Raw genomic sequence first — 17,030 nt, forward strand, 5'->3', positions numbered from 1 at the left:
AAAGAGGAAGCGGGAAAAGAGAACTTGCTAGAAATCTGCTTTGCCTCAGGCACATTTCAGGCATATCACTTACATAAAGGGGCACCCAAGGAAGTAGTGGGTCTGGAAATTCATTTCTTTAGAGCTCCCTGTGGTCATGCAGACCTTGGAAAGTCATGGGGGTTCCCCAGGAGTGCCCGTCCCTCACTTCGAAGAGCTCTGATCTAGTTCAGCCTCATCCCCATCCCCTACCCGTGGTTTCTGGACTGCCATGGCTCACGGTGCTTAAAAGAAAGTATGTGTGTTCACGCCTGGTGGGGGCAGTAAAGAAGGGAGTGTGGCTGCAGTAGAGGCTTCCCACTGAAAGGAGTGAGGAGTGGGCTCCAGTCGGGCTTGGACAGCCTTTGCCTCCTCATCTCCATCATACCTGCTCTGCGCTCTAGACACATTTGCTGTATTCCTTGTCAGCCTTTGAATGTCCTACTCACAAAGCCCACCGTCTCTAACTTTTGCTGCCCCTTTCTACTGCCCAGGCAGAATTATTCTCTCCCTGATATGAATTTATTTGGTGCTGTCTACAGTCCCCTATAATAGCTTTTCTCTCTGTAAATTCATCTTATTATGTGTCTGTCTCTACATTTACGTTTTGAATAAAGACAGGGCAGTGTGTCCCGTGTCCCCAGCCAGGGGTTGGACACATAGTTGACTTGTATTGACCTCAGTGATCACTGAACAATTTGACAGCTAAGCAGAGGCATGCAAAAACAGGTAGGAAACATAAGTAACATAGCAAAACACATTGCTGGAATGTTATAATAAAAACACTATTTTAGGAAAATAAGTCTGGGGTGGGATTTATTGAAGAAAAGAACAAATTGGAGCTGAGGAAACCAGCCAGAAATCTATTGCACTCATTCAGGGATGTAGTCTCATTCCTATTATCCGCTCAAAGACATATGTCTAGTAATTCTTTTTTTTTTTTAATTCATCATCAATTTTCTTCCCTCTCTAACAAGTCTTTCCCTTCACCATGCAGGCATGCTATAATTTCTCCCATTAGAAACAAAAAACAAAAAGTCTCTGTTGACCTCATGTTTCTCTCCAACTACCACGTGGTTTTTCTGTTCCCATTTTATAGGACAACTTTCAAAGTCAACTCTATGCTGTCTCCAGGGTCTCTCTTCTCATCCTCTCTTGACCCAGCCAGGCTGTCATCCCCACTATTGCATGAAAAATGCACTTCTCAAAGGCACCAAGAACCCTTGTTAAATCCAGTGATTAGTGCTGGGTTCTCTTCCTAGGTGACCTGTCAGCAGAACTAGAAAGTTCTTCATTTGGCTTCCAGGCCATCCCCTCTCCTTATTGTCCTTTTTCCTCACCAGCACCTATTGCAGTCTCTTTTGCCAGTTCCTTACTTTCTTAACCTCTAAATGTAGGCATCTGTGGGCTCAGCTCATGACCTTTTCTCTGTGCTCAATCCCTTGGTGATCTCAGTCTCATGGCTTTCGGCACCTTCCTAAGTGGTGATTCATAAATGTATGTCTGGAGTCATGACTTTTCTCTGAACTACAGACTCATACATAGACGCCTCTTCACCATCTCTGATTGGATATCTAGTACTCACTGGATTCCTGACTTAACCCCCACAACTGCTTCTCCCACTGTCTTCTTCATCTCACTCGATGGTAAGTCCATTCTTGTAGCTGCATAGATAACCAATCAGTTAGCCCTGGAGGTGTCCTTACTTCTTGTTTTCTCACACCCCACATTTAATCTGCTAAATCATTCAGCTGTGCCTCCAAGATAGATCCCACATCTGACCTGCTTACCATCTTCACTGCTGCCACATGGGCCCAGGCCACCGTTAATCACGTCTCATGGTATAGTGGCAAGAGGTGGTCTCTCTGTTGCTATACTTGTCCCTCCCCCCACCCCCACCCCAAGAAGATTTCAGTTATCTATTTTTACTTATCTGCATTAAACAAACAAACAAAACCACAAAACAAACAAACAAAAACCACTCCAGAATGCAGTGGCTTAAAAGACAAAAATTTGTTATTTGTCATGATTCTGCAGTCTGGGCTACATGCAGCTGGTCGGTTCCTCTAAGGCTGCTGGGGATGAAACACCCAAGAAGGTTTCTTCATTTGTGCATCTGGCACATCAGCTGGGCTGGCTGAGAAGTTAAAGGCTTCTCCTTTGATTCTTCCTTTTCCATAAGAAATAGCTCTTGCTAGCAGTTGAGCAGGGTGCTTCCTGCTTATGGTGAGTTAGGGATCTAGAGACTTTTTTGTGTGTCCTTCTTTTTTGTTTAGCTGGTGGTGCTTTTTTTTGGGGGGGGGTACAATTTTCTTATAAACCTTGGGGGCTTCCTGTAAACTTTATTGAGGTTCACTCCATTGGAAAAGACATACCCAGAAAACTCTTGAGACAGGCTCCAGTTTACTTTGACTGTGAGTCAGAATGCTGTAGGAAAAGCCTTCGAGATCTTTAGAAACACCTTTGTCTCACTGATAGGGTCGATGAGGTGCCACTTTAAATCCTTTCTAGATCTTAATGAGGCATCTTCCAGCCGCATACTTGATTTGATCTTTAACCTGAGAGTACATTGTACTAATAGACCCTGGGTTTGATCTTTACCCTAAGACTACTTCTTTCTTTGAGAATCTTGTGTTGTCTCAAGAGATAAGAATGACAGTAAGTTTAATTTTCCAACCTAGCAAGTCCTGGGTTGAATGTTTCTTCTAAATTCAGCTTGAATGTTTCAGTTCCTCTTTCTCTTCCTGCAATTAATCCTAGGCCGCAAAATGAAGCCAGTTATCACATTCAGAAATTTTCTTAGCCAGGTCCACAAGTTTATTAGATACATTTTCTTTCTTCCATATTATTGCAGGCAACTATGCAACATGAGTTGCCCTCTCTCCAGCCTCTAATAATATTTTCATCACTACCTTCCTAGCCTCACTCACAGTGAGTGTCCTTGCTATGTACTCTCCAGGTGTCTACCTATCACCTGATCTCATATCAATTTCAGTGTCAATTACTAATTGCTGTGTAAATAACTACCCCCACATTTAGTAGTGTAAAATAAAAATTATTTTATTTGTTTAAAGTTCCAAGACTAGAAGTTTGGACAGGACCCAGTGGCAATGACTTGTCTCTATGCCAGAATGTCTGTGGTCTCAGCTGGTATGACTCCAAAGGACTGCCTGAGATTGTTTAAGAAATTGGGTCATATATGGGGCCTCAGTCCCGGCTGTTGGCTGGGTTCCCTCATGCTTCTCCACTTGGCTTTTCCACATGGCTAGATTGGGCTTCCTCACAGCATGGTGGTCTCAGGGCTGTCAGACTCCTTACAGAGTATCCAGCTTCTATAAAAGGGAAGCAGGAACTGCAGATGCTCTGAAGGCCTGGGCCTGGAATTCCCAGACTGTCACGTTTGTCTCATTTTATTGCGAAAAGCAAGTCAGGAGGCCATCTCAGATTCAAGAGGAGAGGACGTAGACTCAACCTCTTGCTGAGTAGTATGTTGTGCTTGTTCATGGAAGGAAGGCATTGACTGGTGGCCACCATCTTGAAGATTATCTGTCACACGTTGTGATCCTGTTAAAGCATTGATCCAGTTACGCCACTCCTCTATTCAGAACCCTCTATTGCCATCTCATTTTACTTCAACAAAAGCCAAGTTCCATTACAGTGGTCAGTAAGGCCCTCAGTGATTCATACCTCTGCTGCCTCATCTGTTCCTCCTCCCTTAGCTCAGGGCTTCAGTCACACCGACAGCCTTTCTATTCGTCACCCATACTGCTCTGTTCTTGTCTCCGTGTCTTTGAACTTGCTGTTCCCCCTGCTTAGAATGTTTTCTCTCAGATGTGGCCCAGTCCCTTACCTCATGGGGGGCCTGGCTCAAATACCCCCTTTGCAGGGAGGCTTTCCGTGACTGGTGTACTTCGTGTTGCATTCCCACCAGCATTCTCGGCTCAAACTCTCCTCCAGACGCCCACAGCTACCTGCCATACTGCCAGGTTTACACTACCCTATCCAAAACTCTTAGGGTCAGATGTGTTTGGAATTAAGATTTTTTTCAGTTTTTGGACAGGTCATTTTTATAGACTGAGTTGTGTCTCTCCCTCTCCCCACCAAATCCGTATATTGAAGCTCAACCCCCAGTGTGACTGTATTTGGAGACGGGACTCTCAGGAGGTAATTCAGGTACACGAGGTCATGAGAGTGGGGCCCTAATCCAGTGGGACTGCTGTCTTTATTAGAAGAGGAAGAGACTCCAGGAGTCGACATGTACAGAGGAAAGGCCATGTGCAGACATAGTGAGAAAGTGACTGTCTGCAGGCCAGGTTGAAAGACCTTACCAACCCTTCCAGCACCTTGCTCTCGTACTTCCCGCCTCCAGAATGTGAGAAAATAAATTTCTGATGTGTGAGTCACCCACTCTCTGGTGTTCTGTTACAGCAGCCCTAGCAGAGCAGACTAAGATAGTGACATAATGCCTTTGCTATATACTGTGTGACAACTATGGTATATAGTAAGCTTATCCAGGTACCTCCTCAAAAGTGAAATAAATACAGATTATAAGTAGTCTTATGCCAGTTCATGTTTTGTTAACCAGTAAATTAAGCAAAACGTTCAGTTCTTAGAGCCCTTTTGATTTAAGATTTTCAGATAAGGAACAATGGACTTATATATGTTTTATTTAATTATTTGTTTGTTAATTCTCACCTGTCCCCATTTGCACATGAGCTACAGGAGAGCATGTAGTTTTGTTATTTCATTCATTGCTGTATCCCCATCATCTGTCAGTGCCTGGCAAATGATAGTCTCTCAATAAGTATTTGCTGAATGGATGCTAAAGGGTAGAATATGTTAAAAGTAATGGGGAATAAAAGAAGAGCTATTTCAAAGAAGACCTAATTTATTTATACATTTTATTTATTCATTGAATTGATTTAAAATAATTTTGAGTGCCTAGTACAGGCCAGGCATTCTTCTAAGCCCTTGACGGGCCTTCATTCAGTGAGAGGTGGTACAGGGAGGATCCTGAAGACTCAGTTGGAGTGAGGAAAAGTAAACATTGCAGGAACTGATATGGGTCCTAGCTAAAACATGGGCGTGAGGCAGGGAAATGGATGAGCTTCATTGTGGAAAGCTCAAGATTGAGATAAAAGTGGAACATAAAGCCAAAAATGTCCTGTAAGTCATTAGAAGTACTGCACTGAAGATTGCGTGAGCTATTAGTACAAGAGATTTTAGTTTATGGGTTAATAGTCAAGAATTATTGACTGAAGCCATTGACTGTCGGAATGTTTCCCCAGGAGGCAAATGTATGTAGAGAAGGTTTGGGGTCATATATGAAGACCAGAGGGTCTGTTACTGAGCTGCGCACTCTGGAAGAGGAAATGTTCAGGCAATGTCTTCAGGAAAGCGTTGGCCAGTTTCCAGGTCTTCAAAAGAGAATGTTAGGCTTTTCACACGTTCTAGCCCTTGCTTGCCTGTCCTACCCACTTTGTCTGCTCCTCTCGTGATGGATTTTATATTCGCCATATGCCTATTCTTACACCCACATCTTTTCTTTTCTTTTTTTAATTGAGGTATAATTGACATATAACGTCATGTGAGTTTCAGGTGTACAACGTAATGATTCAACATTCGTGTATATGACAAAATGATCACCACCATAAGTTTAGTTAATGTGTGTCACCATAGATAGTTATAATTTTTTTCTTACGCTGAGAACTTTTAAGATTTATTCTCTTAGCAACTTTCAGGTATGCACTGTAGTATTGTTACCCAGAGTCATCATGCTGTACATTACATCCCCATGACTTATTTGTATTATAACTACAAGTTTGTACCTTTTGACCTGCTGCATGCATTTTTCCCCCCACCTCTGGCAACCAACCACCCATGTGTTCCCTCTATGAGTCCCTTTCTCCATGAAGTTCTCTCGGCAAAACCTCAACTTTACCTCCTCTCTAGCCACCTGGAAATATTGATCACACCCCTCCTCTGTTCTGTCCCCACTGATGGATACTTCTCTAAGTATTTGCAGTATTTTCTATATTGACTCGTGTTCACATTGCCCCTCTCCTCAAGTAAATGATACAGGTGGTACAAAGGATGACAAGAATTGTGATGGAGTTGGAGGGGCTGAAGTTTGGGAAACACTGTGTCCTTGTGTGCTAAGCACTTGCTTGGTACACAGTATAGCTTTAATAATGTTATTTTTGTTGTCAGTAATCTATCACATATTGCTGAGGGGTCAAGTAATATCAAGTTCTGAGAAAAGGAGTTTGACTGGAAATAAGTCACTGGTGATCACATAGCTGTTGGAATGTCCCAGCATATGCTTTATTGTCAGGATCAGGAAGGGAAATAGAATTTCCTGAGAGTCTCATTTGGGCCAGGCTACAGATAGAATCCTTACACTCATTTTTAGATGATACAGATGAGCTTCTTAGATTAATATGAGGTTTTTAGAACTGAGAAAAGAAATAGGTTGTTTAATAGTTTTTTTTTTGCCAGTTTTATTATTTGAAAGGAGAATTTTATAAATTGCAAAGTAAATGCTTCAATTAAAGAAAGGAAGTAGAAGCAAGCCACACCCTATTTTCTAAATTCCTTCAAGTAGAAATCCTTTCGTCTTCCTACTTCAACAGTATTTGCTAAGTATTTTGAAAAAAAAAATTCGAAAGTACAAAAAAGATGAGAGGAATTTTGTAAAAATTGTAGTATTGTTAATATTTAATTTATTTGGTGGATTTTTTCCTGAGAATCCAAGAGAACGAATATGCAGTCATAACAACATTGTCACTTTAAAATTTGCAGTAATTCCAAATGTCAAATTAAAAAAAAAATCTATATTTCATATCTTTCGACTCTACCCCTAGAAAGCAAGATCCTCCTTTTCATTGCTTCGTGCAGGACTTCTCAAACTTCAGACATGTGGTTTTATGATGGCTTGTTAGATTTGATATTGAGGTATGTCTCTTCTGCGTTTTGACCTCTAAGGCACATTCCTCAGCTTCTGCAGTTCATAAAGCATTGGCTTCTAGGGATGGTTTTGAATCAGGTAGGCTAACGACAGACTGGAAGCTCTCCCAGACGATGGCAGATATTTATGATTTATTGAGCACTTTCTCTGTACGTGGCTCTCTGCCAAGTGCTGTGAGGGACAAAAAACATGCACCAAACATGATTCCTTTTAGGGACTTATTATATAGTGGAGCAGTGAATATCTGTGCATGAAGAGCTGAGGTACCCAGTATACAACTGTCCATGCTCTAAAGAGACCATGCTTTCTTTCATCGCTAAACGTACGGACGTGAACGTCCCTCATTGGGACTATTTCATCCAGTGTCTTTTCCTAGCTCTTTCTCCTGACTCACTTACCTGATCCAGAGGTGTCATTTTGATACTGTTTTCTCTGGGAATATTTCCCCTAAGCCTCCAAGATTGGGTTAGGTATCTCCCATTCTTAATTTCATTTAGTAAGTATTTCAATACAGTTGGCCTACTGTATCCACGGGTTCTGCATCCTCGGGATCAACAGACTGCAGATTGAAAATATTCGGGGGAAAAAAAATTCTAGAAAGTTCCATAAAGCAAAACTTGAATTTGCTACTCACTGGCAACTATTTACATAACATTTACATTGTGTTAGGTATTGTAAGTAAACTATAGATGGTTCAAAGTATATCGGAGGATGAGTGTAGGTCATATGCAAATACTATATCATTTCCTATAAGGGACTTGAGCATCTGCAGATGCTGGTATCCGTTAGGGTCCTTGAACCTGGTGGATACAGAAAAAGGACTGTGGTTCGCATTTATTGTCAGCCACGTGCCAAGCACTTTCACTTGTGTAACCCTCCCAAGCTCTGTGAGATGTTTTCCTCACCACTTTTCAGGTGACGAAACTGAAGCAGCAAGAGTTTACGTGCCTTGGCCAGGCTCCACGGTGAGGTGGAATTAGAGTTTGAACCCAGGTCTCTCTGCAGAGCCTGCACTCTTCACCTAGCGGGTGCTGCCTCACTGGAAAAACTAATAAGAGGCATAAAGATTAAAAGGGAGGAGATAAAAATTACCATTGTTTATAAATGAAAGCTGTGAATATTAACAAACTACCAAGACTAGTAAGCGAGTTCAGCAAGATGGCCAGGCAGGCAGAAGAGTAACAAAAAATGAATAGCATTTTTCAACACTAAATAAAATGTTAGCTAACATAACACAACAGTAAAGTACTCAGCACAGCAGGAAGACACTCTTACCACAATCAAACAGAGTTTACTTAAAGCTTGTTTGGATGGCCCAATATTAGAAAATCTATCAATATGATCTTAAGGCATGCAGAAAAAGTTATTATCAAGCTCTTAAATAAGAGCTTGATAAGATTAGATGGGATCATCCAAATAAATACATGAATAAATGAATGAATGAATGATTCCTACTAAAAAATCTCTGGTAAACATCATACTTAACATACAACTTTTTCTTTTTTTTAAACATTTTTATTAGAGTATAGTTGATTTACAGTGTTTTGTTAGTTTCTGCTGTACAGCAAAGTGAATTGGATATACGTATACATATCTCCAACTTTTTTAGATTCTTTTCCCATATAGGTCATTACAGAGTATTGAGAAGAGTTCCCAGTGCTCTACAGTAGGTCATTATTAGTTATCTATTATATGTATAGTAGTGTGTATATGTCAAACACATGTGCTTTTAATTACAAACTTTCTCATCTCCTCTGGAACCATGCTCCATTAAGTATCACTTCATTTGCCTCTATCTAGCGTTCGTACATTTTCAATCACTCATTTAATTTCACCGTCACTTGCAAACATGATTCACTTCTGACTGAGAAACCCAATCCCTCTATTTCTTTTTTTTTTTTTTAGCATCTTTATTGGGGTATAATTACTTTACAATGTTGTGTTAGTTTCTGCTGTATAACAAAGTGAATCAGCTACAAGTATACATATATCCCCATATACCCTCCCTCTTGTGTCTCCCTCCCACCCTCCCTATCCCACCCCTCTAGGTGGTCACAAAACACGGAGCTGATCTCCCTGTGTTATGCGGCTGCTTCCCACTATCTATTTTACATTTGGTAGTGTATATATGTCAATGCCACTCTCTCACTTCATCCCAGCTTACCCCAGCCCCTCCCCGTGTCCTCAAGTCCATTCTCTATGTCTGCGTATGCCTCTTTATTCCTGTCCTGCCCCTAGGTTCTTCAGAACCTTTTTTTTTTTTTTAGATTCCATATATATGTGTTAGCATATGGTATTTGTTTTTCTCTTTGTGACTTACTTCACTCTGTATGACAGTCTCTAAGTCCATCCACCACACTACAAATAACTCAATTTCATTTCTTTTTTTGGCTGAGTAATATTCCATTGTATAAATGTGCCACATCTTCTATATCCATTCATCTGTTGATGGACGCTTAGGTTGCTTCCATGTCCTAGCTATTGTAAATAGTGCTGCAGTGAACATTGTGGTACATGACTCTTTTTGAATTATGGTTTTCTCAGGGTATATGCCCAGTAGTGGGATTGCTGGGTCATATGGTAGTTCTTTTTTTAGTTTATTAAGGAACCTCCACTGTTCTCCATAGTGGCTGTATCAATTCACATTCCCACCAACAGTGCAAGAGGGTTCCCTTTTCTCCACACCCTCTCCAGCATTTATTGTTTGTAGATTTTTTGATGATGGCCATCCTGACTGGGGTGAAGTGATACCTCATTGTAGTTTTGATTTGCATTTCTCTAATAATTAGTGATGTTAAGCATCCTTTCATGTGTTTGTTGGCAATCTGTATATCTTCTTTGGAGAAATGTCTATTTAGGTCTTCTTCCCATTTTTGGATTGGGTTGTTTGTTTTTTTTGATATTTAGCTGCATGAGCTGCTTGTATATTTTGGAGATTAATCTTTTGTCAGTTGCTTCATTTGCAAATATTTTCTCCCATTCTGAGAGCTGCTTTCTGTCTTGTTTATGGTTTCCTTTGCTGTGCAAAAGCTTTTGAGTTTCCTTAGGTCCCATTTGCTTATTTTTGTTTTTATTTCCATTTCTCTAGGAGGTGGGTCAAAAAGGATCTTGCTGTGATTTATGTCATAAAGTGTTCTGCCTATGTTTTCCTCTAACAGTTTTATAGTGTCTGACCTTACATTTAGGTCTTAAATCCAATTTGAGTGTATTTTTGTGTATGGTGTTATGGAGTGTTCTACTTTCATTCTTTTACATGTAGCTGTCCAGTTTTCCCAGCACCACTTATTGAAGAGGTTGTCTTTTCTCCATTGTATATTCTTGCCTCCTTTATCAAAGATAAGGTGACCATATGTGCGTGGGTTTACCTCTGGGCTTTCTATCCTGTTCCATTGATCTATATTTCTATTTCTGTGCCAGTACCATACTGTCTTCATTACTGTACCTTTGTAGTATAGTCTGAAGTCAGGGAGCCTGATTCTTCCAGTTCCGTTTTTCTTTCGCAAGATTGCTTTGGCTATTTGGGGTCTTTTGTGTTTCCATACAAATTATGCAATTTTTTGTTCTAGTTCTGTGAAAAATGCCAGTGGTAATTTGATAGGGATTGCATTGAATCTGTAGATTGCTTTGGGTAGTAGAGTCATTTTCACAATGTTGATTCTTCCAATCCAAGAACATGGTATGCCTCTCCATCTATTTGTATCATCTTTAATTTCTTTCATCAGTGTCTTATAGCTTTCTGCATACAGGTCTTTTGTCTCCTTAGGTAGGTTTATTCCTAGGTATTTTATTATTTTAGTTGCAATGGTAAATGGGAGTGTTTCTTTAATTTCTCCTTCAGATTTTTTTTCATTAGCGTATAGGAATGCAAGAGATTTCTGTGCATTAATTTTGTATCCTGCTACTTTACCAGATTCATTGATTAGCTCTCGTAGTTTTCTGGTAGCGTCTTTAGGATTCTCTATGTATAGTATCATGTCATCTGCAAACAGTGAAAGCTTTACTTCTTCTTTTCTGATTTGGATTCCTTTTATTTCCTTTTCTTCTTGACTGTTGTGGCTAAAACATCCAAAACTATGTTGAATAATAGTGGTGAGAATGGTCAACCTTGTCTTGTTCCTGATCTTAGTGGAAGTGGTTTTTTAACCATTGAGAACAATGTTGGCTGTGGGTTTGTTGTATATGGCCTTTATTATGTTGAGGTAGGTTCCCTCTGTGCCCACTTTCTGGAGAGTTTTTATCATAAATGGGTGTTGAATTTTGTCTAAAGCTTTTTCTGCATCTATTGAGATTATCACATGGTTTTTATCCTTTAGTTTGTTAAAATGGTGTATCACATTGATTGATTTGCATATATTCAAGAATCCTTGCATTCCTGGGATAAACCCCACTTGATCATGGTGTATGATCCTTTTAATGTGCTGTTGGATTGTGTTTGCTGCTATTTTGTTGAGGATTTTTGCATCTATGTTCATCAGTGATATTGGCCTTTAATTTTCTTTTTTTGTGACATCTTTGTCTGGTTTTGGTATCAGGGGGATGGTGACCTCGTAGAATGAGTTTGGGAGTGTTCCTCCCTCTGCTATATTTTGCAAGAGTTTGAGAAGGATAGGTGTTAGCGCTTCTCTAAATGTTTGATAGAATTCACCTGTGAAGCCATCTGGTCCTGGGCTTTTGTTTGTTGGAAGATTTTTAGTCACAGTTTCAATTTCAGTGCTTGTGATTGGTCTGTTTATATTTTCTTTTTCTTCCTGGTTCAGTCTCTGAAGGTTGTGCTTTTCTAAGAATTTGTCCATTTCTTCCAGGTGGTACATTTTATTGGCATATAGTTGCTTGTCATAATCTCTCAGGATCCTTTGTATATCTGCAGTGTCAGTTGTTACTTCTCCTTTTTCATTTCTAATTCTGTCAATATGAGTCTTTTCACTTGTTTTCCTTGATGATTCTGGCTAATGGTTATCAGTTTTTTTATTTTCTCAAAGAACCAGCTTTTAGTTTTATTGATCTTTGCTATTGTTTCCTTCATTTCTTTTTCATTTATTTCTGATCTGAACTTTATGATTTCTTTCCTTCTGCTAACTTTTGGGTTTTTTTGTTCTTCTTTCTCTAATTGCTTTAGGTGTAAGGTTAGGTTGTTTATTTGAGTTGTTTCTTGTTTCTTGTGGTAGGATTGTATTGCTATAAACTTCCCTCTTAGAACTGCTTCTGCTTCATCCCATAGGTTTTGGGTCATCGTGTTTTCATTGTCATTTGTTTCTAGGTATTTTTTGATTTCCTCATTGATTTCTTCAGTGATCTCTTGGTTATTTAGTAGTGCATTGTTTAGCCTCCATATGTTTGTATTTTTTACAGTCTTTTTCCTGTAATTAATACTCAGTCTCATAGTGTTGTGGTAGGAAAAGAAGCTTGATATGATTTCAATTTTTTTTTAAAGGAAGAAGTTTTTTTTTTTCCCAATTTATTTATTTATTTATTTATTTATTTTTGGGTGTGTTGGGTCTTCGTTTCTGTGCAAGGGCTTTCTCTAGTTGCGGCGAGCAGGGGCCACTCTTTATCACAGTGCGTGGGCCTCTCAGTGTCACGGCCTCTCTTGTTGCAGAGCACAGGCTCCAGACACGCAGGCTCAGTAGTTTTGGCTCATGGGCCTAGTTGCTCCGCGGCATGTGGGGTCTTCCCAGACCAGGGCTCGAACCCATGTCCCCTGCATTGGCAGCCAGATTCTCAACCACTGCGCCACCAGGGAAGCCCCCGATTTCAATCTTCTTAAATTTACCAAGGCTTAATTTGTGACCCAAGATATGATCTCTCCTGGAGAATGTTCCATGAGCACTTGAGAAGAAAGTGTATCCTGTTGTTTTTGGATGGATTGTCCTGTAAATATCAATTAAGTCCTTCTTGTTTAATGTGTCATTTACAGCTCGTGTTTCCTTATTGATTTTCATTTTGGATGATCTGTCCCTTGGTGAAAGTGGGGTGTTAAAGTCCCCTACTATGATTGTGTTACTGTCGATTTCCTCTTTTATGGCTGTTAGCATTTGCCTTATGTATTGAGGTTCTCCTATATTGGGTGCATAAATATTTATAATTGTTATATCTTCTTGGATTGATCTCTTGAGCATTATGTAGTGTCCTTTTTTGTCTCTTGTAATAGTTTTTATTTTAAAGTCTATTTTGTCTGATATGCGAATTGCTACTCCAGCTTTCTTTTGATTTCCATTTGCATGGAATATCTTTCTCCATCCCCTCACTTTCAGTCTGTATGTATCCCTAGGTCTGAAGTGGGTCTCTTGTAGACAGCATATATATGGGTCTTGTTTTTACATCCATTCAGCCAGTCTGTGTCTTTTGGTTGGAGCATTTAATCCATTTACATTTATGGTCATCATCTATATGTATGTTCCTATGACCATTTTCTTAATTGTTTTGGATTTGTTTTTGTAGGTCCTTTCCTTCTCTTGTTTTTCCCACCTAGAGAAGCTCCTTTAGCATTTGTTGCAAAGCTGGTTTGGTGGTGCTGAATTCTCTTAACATTTTCTTGTCTGTAAAGGTTTTAATTTCTCTGTCAAATCTCAATGAGATCCTTGCTGTGTAGAGAAATCTTGGTTGTAGGTTTTTCTCTTTCATCACTTTAAATATGTCCTGCCACTCCCTTCTGGCTTGGAGAGTTTCTGCTGAAAGATCAGCTGTTAACCTTATGGGGATTCTGTTGTATGTTATTTGTTGCTTTTCCCTTGCTGCTTTTAATATTTTTTCTTTGTATTTAATTTTTGACAGTTTGATTAATATGTGTGTTGGCATGTTTCTCCTTGGATTATCCTGTATGGGTCTGTCTGCATTTCCTGGACTTGACTGAGTATATCGTTTCACACATTAGGGAAGTTTTCAAGTATAATCTCTTCAAATATTTTCTCAGTCCCTTTCTTTTTCTCTTCCTCTTCTGTTACCCCTATAATTTGAATGTTGATGCATTGCTGTCACAGAGGTCTCTGAGACTCTCCTCAATTCTTTTCATTCTTTTCTCTTTATTCTGCTCTGCAGCAGTTATTTCTAGTATTTTATCTTCCAGTTCACTTATCCGTTCTTCTGCCTCACTTATTCTGCTATGGGTCCCTTCTAGAGGATTTTTAATTTCACTTATTTTGTTCATCATTGTTTGTTTGCTGTTTAGTTCTTCTAGGTCGTGGTTAAATGTTTCTTTTATTTTCTCCATTCTATTTCCAAGATTTTGGATCATCTTTACTATCATTACTCTGAATTCTTTTTCAGGTAGACCACCTATTTCCTCTTCATTTGTTTGGTCTGGTGGGTTTTTACCTTGCTCCTTCATCTGTTGTGTATTTCTCTGTCTTCTCATTTTGCTTAACTTACTGTGTTTGGGATCTCCTTTTTGCAGTCTGCTGGTTTTTAGTTCCCATTGTTTTTGCTGTCTGCCCCCAGTGGGTAAGGTTGATTTAGTGGGTTGTGTAGGCTTCCTGGTGGAGGGGACTGGTGCCTGTGTTCTGGTGGATGTGGCTGCATCTTGTCTTTCTGGTGTACAGGACCACGTCCAGTGGTGTGTTTTGGGGTGTCTATGATGTTATTATGATTTTAGGCAGTCTCTCTGCTAATGGGTGGGGTTGTGTTCCTGTCTTGCTAGTTGTTTGGCATGGGGTGTCCAGCACTGGAGCTTGATGGTCGTTGATTGGAGCTGTGTCTTTGCATTGAGATGGAGATCTCTGGGAGATCTCTCACTGATTGATATTATGTGGGGCCAGGTGTTCTCTCATGTTCCAATGTCCTGAACTCGGCTTTCCCACCTCAGAGGCTCAGGTCTGACACCCAGCCGGAGCACCAATACCCTGTCAGCCACATGGCTCTGAAGAAAATGGAGAAGTAAATTAATAAATTAATAAACTAAATAAAGCTATTAAAATAAAAAAAAATTAAAATAAAAAATTTTAAAGTAATTTAAAAAAAGAGAACAACCAAACCAATAAACAAATCCACCAATGATAACAAACAGTAAAAACTATACTAAGATAAACATAAAATTCAGAGACTTGTCAGTCTCATACAGCAAACCCCAAGTCTACAGTTGCTCCCAAAGTCCACTGCCTCAGTTTTGGGATGATTCCTTGTCTATTCAGGTATTCCACAGATGCAGGGTACATCAAGTTGATTGTAGAGATTTAATCCACTGCTCCTGAAGCTGCATGGAGAGATTTCCCTTTCTCTTCTTTGTTCGCACAGTTCCCAGGGTTCAGCTTTGGATTTGGCCCCGCCTCTGCATGTAGGTCGCCCTCTGGTGTCTGTTCTTCGCCCAGACAGGAGGGGGTTAAAGGAGTGGCTGATTAGGGGCCTCTGGCTAATTCAGGCCAGGGGGAGGGAGGGGTACACAATGTGGGGTGAGCCTGCAGTGGCAGAGGCTGGTGTGACATTGCACCAACCTGAGACGCATTTTGTGTTCTCCTGGGCCAGTTGTCCCTGGATCACAGGACCCTGACAGTGGCGGGCTGCTCAGGCTCCCAGGAGGGGAGGTGTGGAGAGTGACCTGTGCTCGCACACAGGCTTCTTGGTGGCGGCAGCAGCAGCCTTAGCGTCTCATGCCCGTCTCTGGTGTCCGCGCTGATAGCCGCAGCCTGCGCCCTTCTCTGGAGCTCATTTAGGCTGTGCTCTGAATTCCCTCTCCTCGTGCACCCCAAAACAATGGTCTCTTAACTCTTAAGCAGGTCCAGACTTTTTCCTGGACTCCCTCCCGGCTAGCCGTGGCGCACTAGCCCCCTTCAGGCTGTGTTCACGCAGCCAGCCCCAGTCCTCTCCCTGGGATCTGAACTCCGAAGCCCGAGCCTCAGCTCCCAGCCCCGCCCGCCCCGGCGGGTGAGCAGACAAGTCTCTCGGGCTGGTGAGTGCTGGTCAGCACCGACCCTCCGTGTGGGAATCTCTCCGCGTTGCCCTCCGCACCCCCGTGGCTGCGCTCTCCTCCGTGGCTCCGAAGCTTCCCCCCGGCCACCCCCTGTCTCTGCCAGTGAAGGGGCTTCCTAGTGTGTGGAAACCTTTCCTCCTTCACAGCTCCCTCCCACTGGTGCAGGGCCCGTCCCTATTCTTTTGTCTCTGTTTTTTCTTTTGCCCTTCCCAGGTACGTGGGGAGTTTCTTGCCTTTGGGGGGGTCTGAGGTCTTCTGCCAGCGTTCAGTAGGTGTTCTGTAGGAGCTGTTCCACATGTAGATATATTTTTGATGTATTTGTGGGGAGGAAGGTGATCTCCATGTCTTACTCCTCCACCATCTTGAAGACCTTCCCCTTAACATAGAACTTTAAACAGCATTTTCTTTCGTCTTGAGAAACGGTGAGGATATTGGTTTCTATGCAACTATTTAAGAGAGTACTGAAGACAGAGATAAGAGTAACAGCTCATTTTCACTGAGTACATACTACATGCTAAGCAGTATTCTAAGTGCTTGATTTGTTTTGCTTATTTAAACAGTAGTAGACTCTAAGTTCTTTACTTATCTTTGCTTCCTATATCTTTCTGCTTCTTCCAAAAATTATTTCAAACAGGATCAATGAAGGGTGAATTCTTCAGAGATATCATATGCCTGTGGCTATATTAATTTTATCTGCACATTTAAATAATGGTTTCCCTGGATATTTAATTCTAGGTACAAGATTATTTTTCTTCAACATTGTAGGGTCTCTATTCCATTGTCTTCTTGCATCTGTTGTTTCTTTCAAGAACCTGATGTCTGTCTGATATTTGTCCACTTTCACGCTAATGAATATTTCTGAAGTTTCTGCTTGGCTTGACTGTTCTTGAATGCCACTAAAATATTCCTGACTGAGTTTGGGTTTGTTTTTAATTTATGTTCTTTGCCGCTCTATTGTCTTCTTTATTTTGAGGTTTTATATTTGCAATTTGAGAAAAATTTTGATGATTATTTTCTCATTTATGCCCCCCCCCCCTTTTTTTTTGCCAGACCACAAGTGGACAGAAGTTGAAATTTCTGCTTCCATCCTCTATGTCATTTGAGTCTTCCTTCATTTTCCCCTTCTAACCGTTCGTCCCTGAAGCC

General features: G+C 40.8%; 1 protein-coding gene across 3 annotated transcripts in view; it reads left to right on the forward strand.

Moving 5' to 3' along the window:
* IL15 (interleukin 15) overlaps window positions 1-17,030 on the forward strand; it is a 92,152-nt gene that overhangs the window by 4,840 nt on the left and 70,282 nt on the right. The window lies entirely within an intron of this gene.

The sequence above is a fragment of the Balaenoptera musculus genome, chromosome 5 (assembly GCF_009873245.2).
Source record: "Balaenoptera musculus isolate JJ_BM4_2016_0621 chromosome 5, mBalMus1.pri.v3, whole genome shotgun sequence".
Lineage (NCBI taxonomy): Eukaryota > Metazoa > Chordata > Mammalia > Artiodactyla > Balaenopteridae > Balaenoptera > Balaenoptera musculus.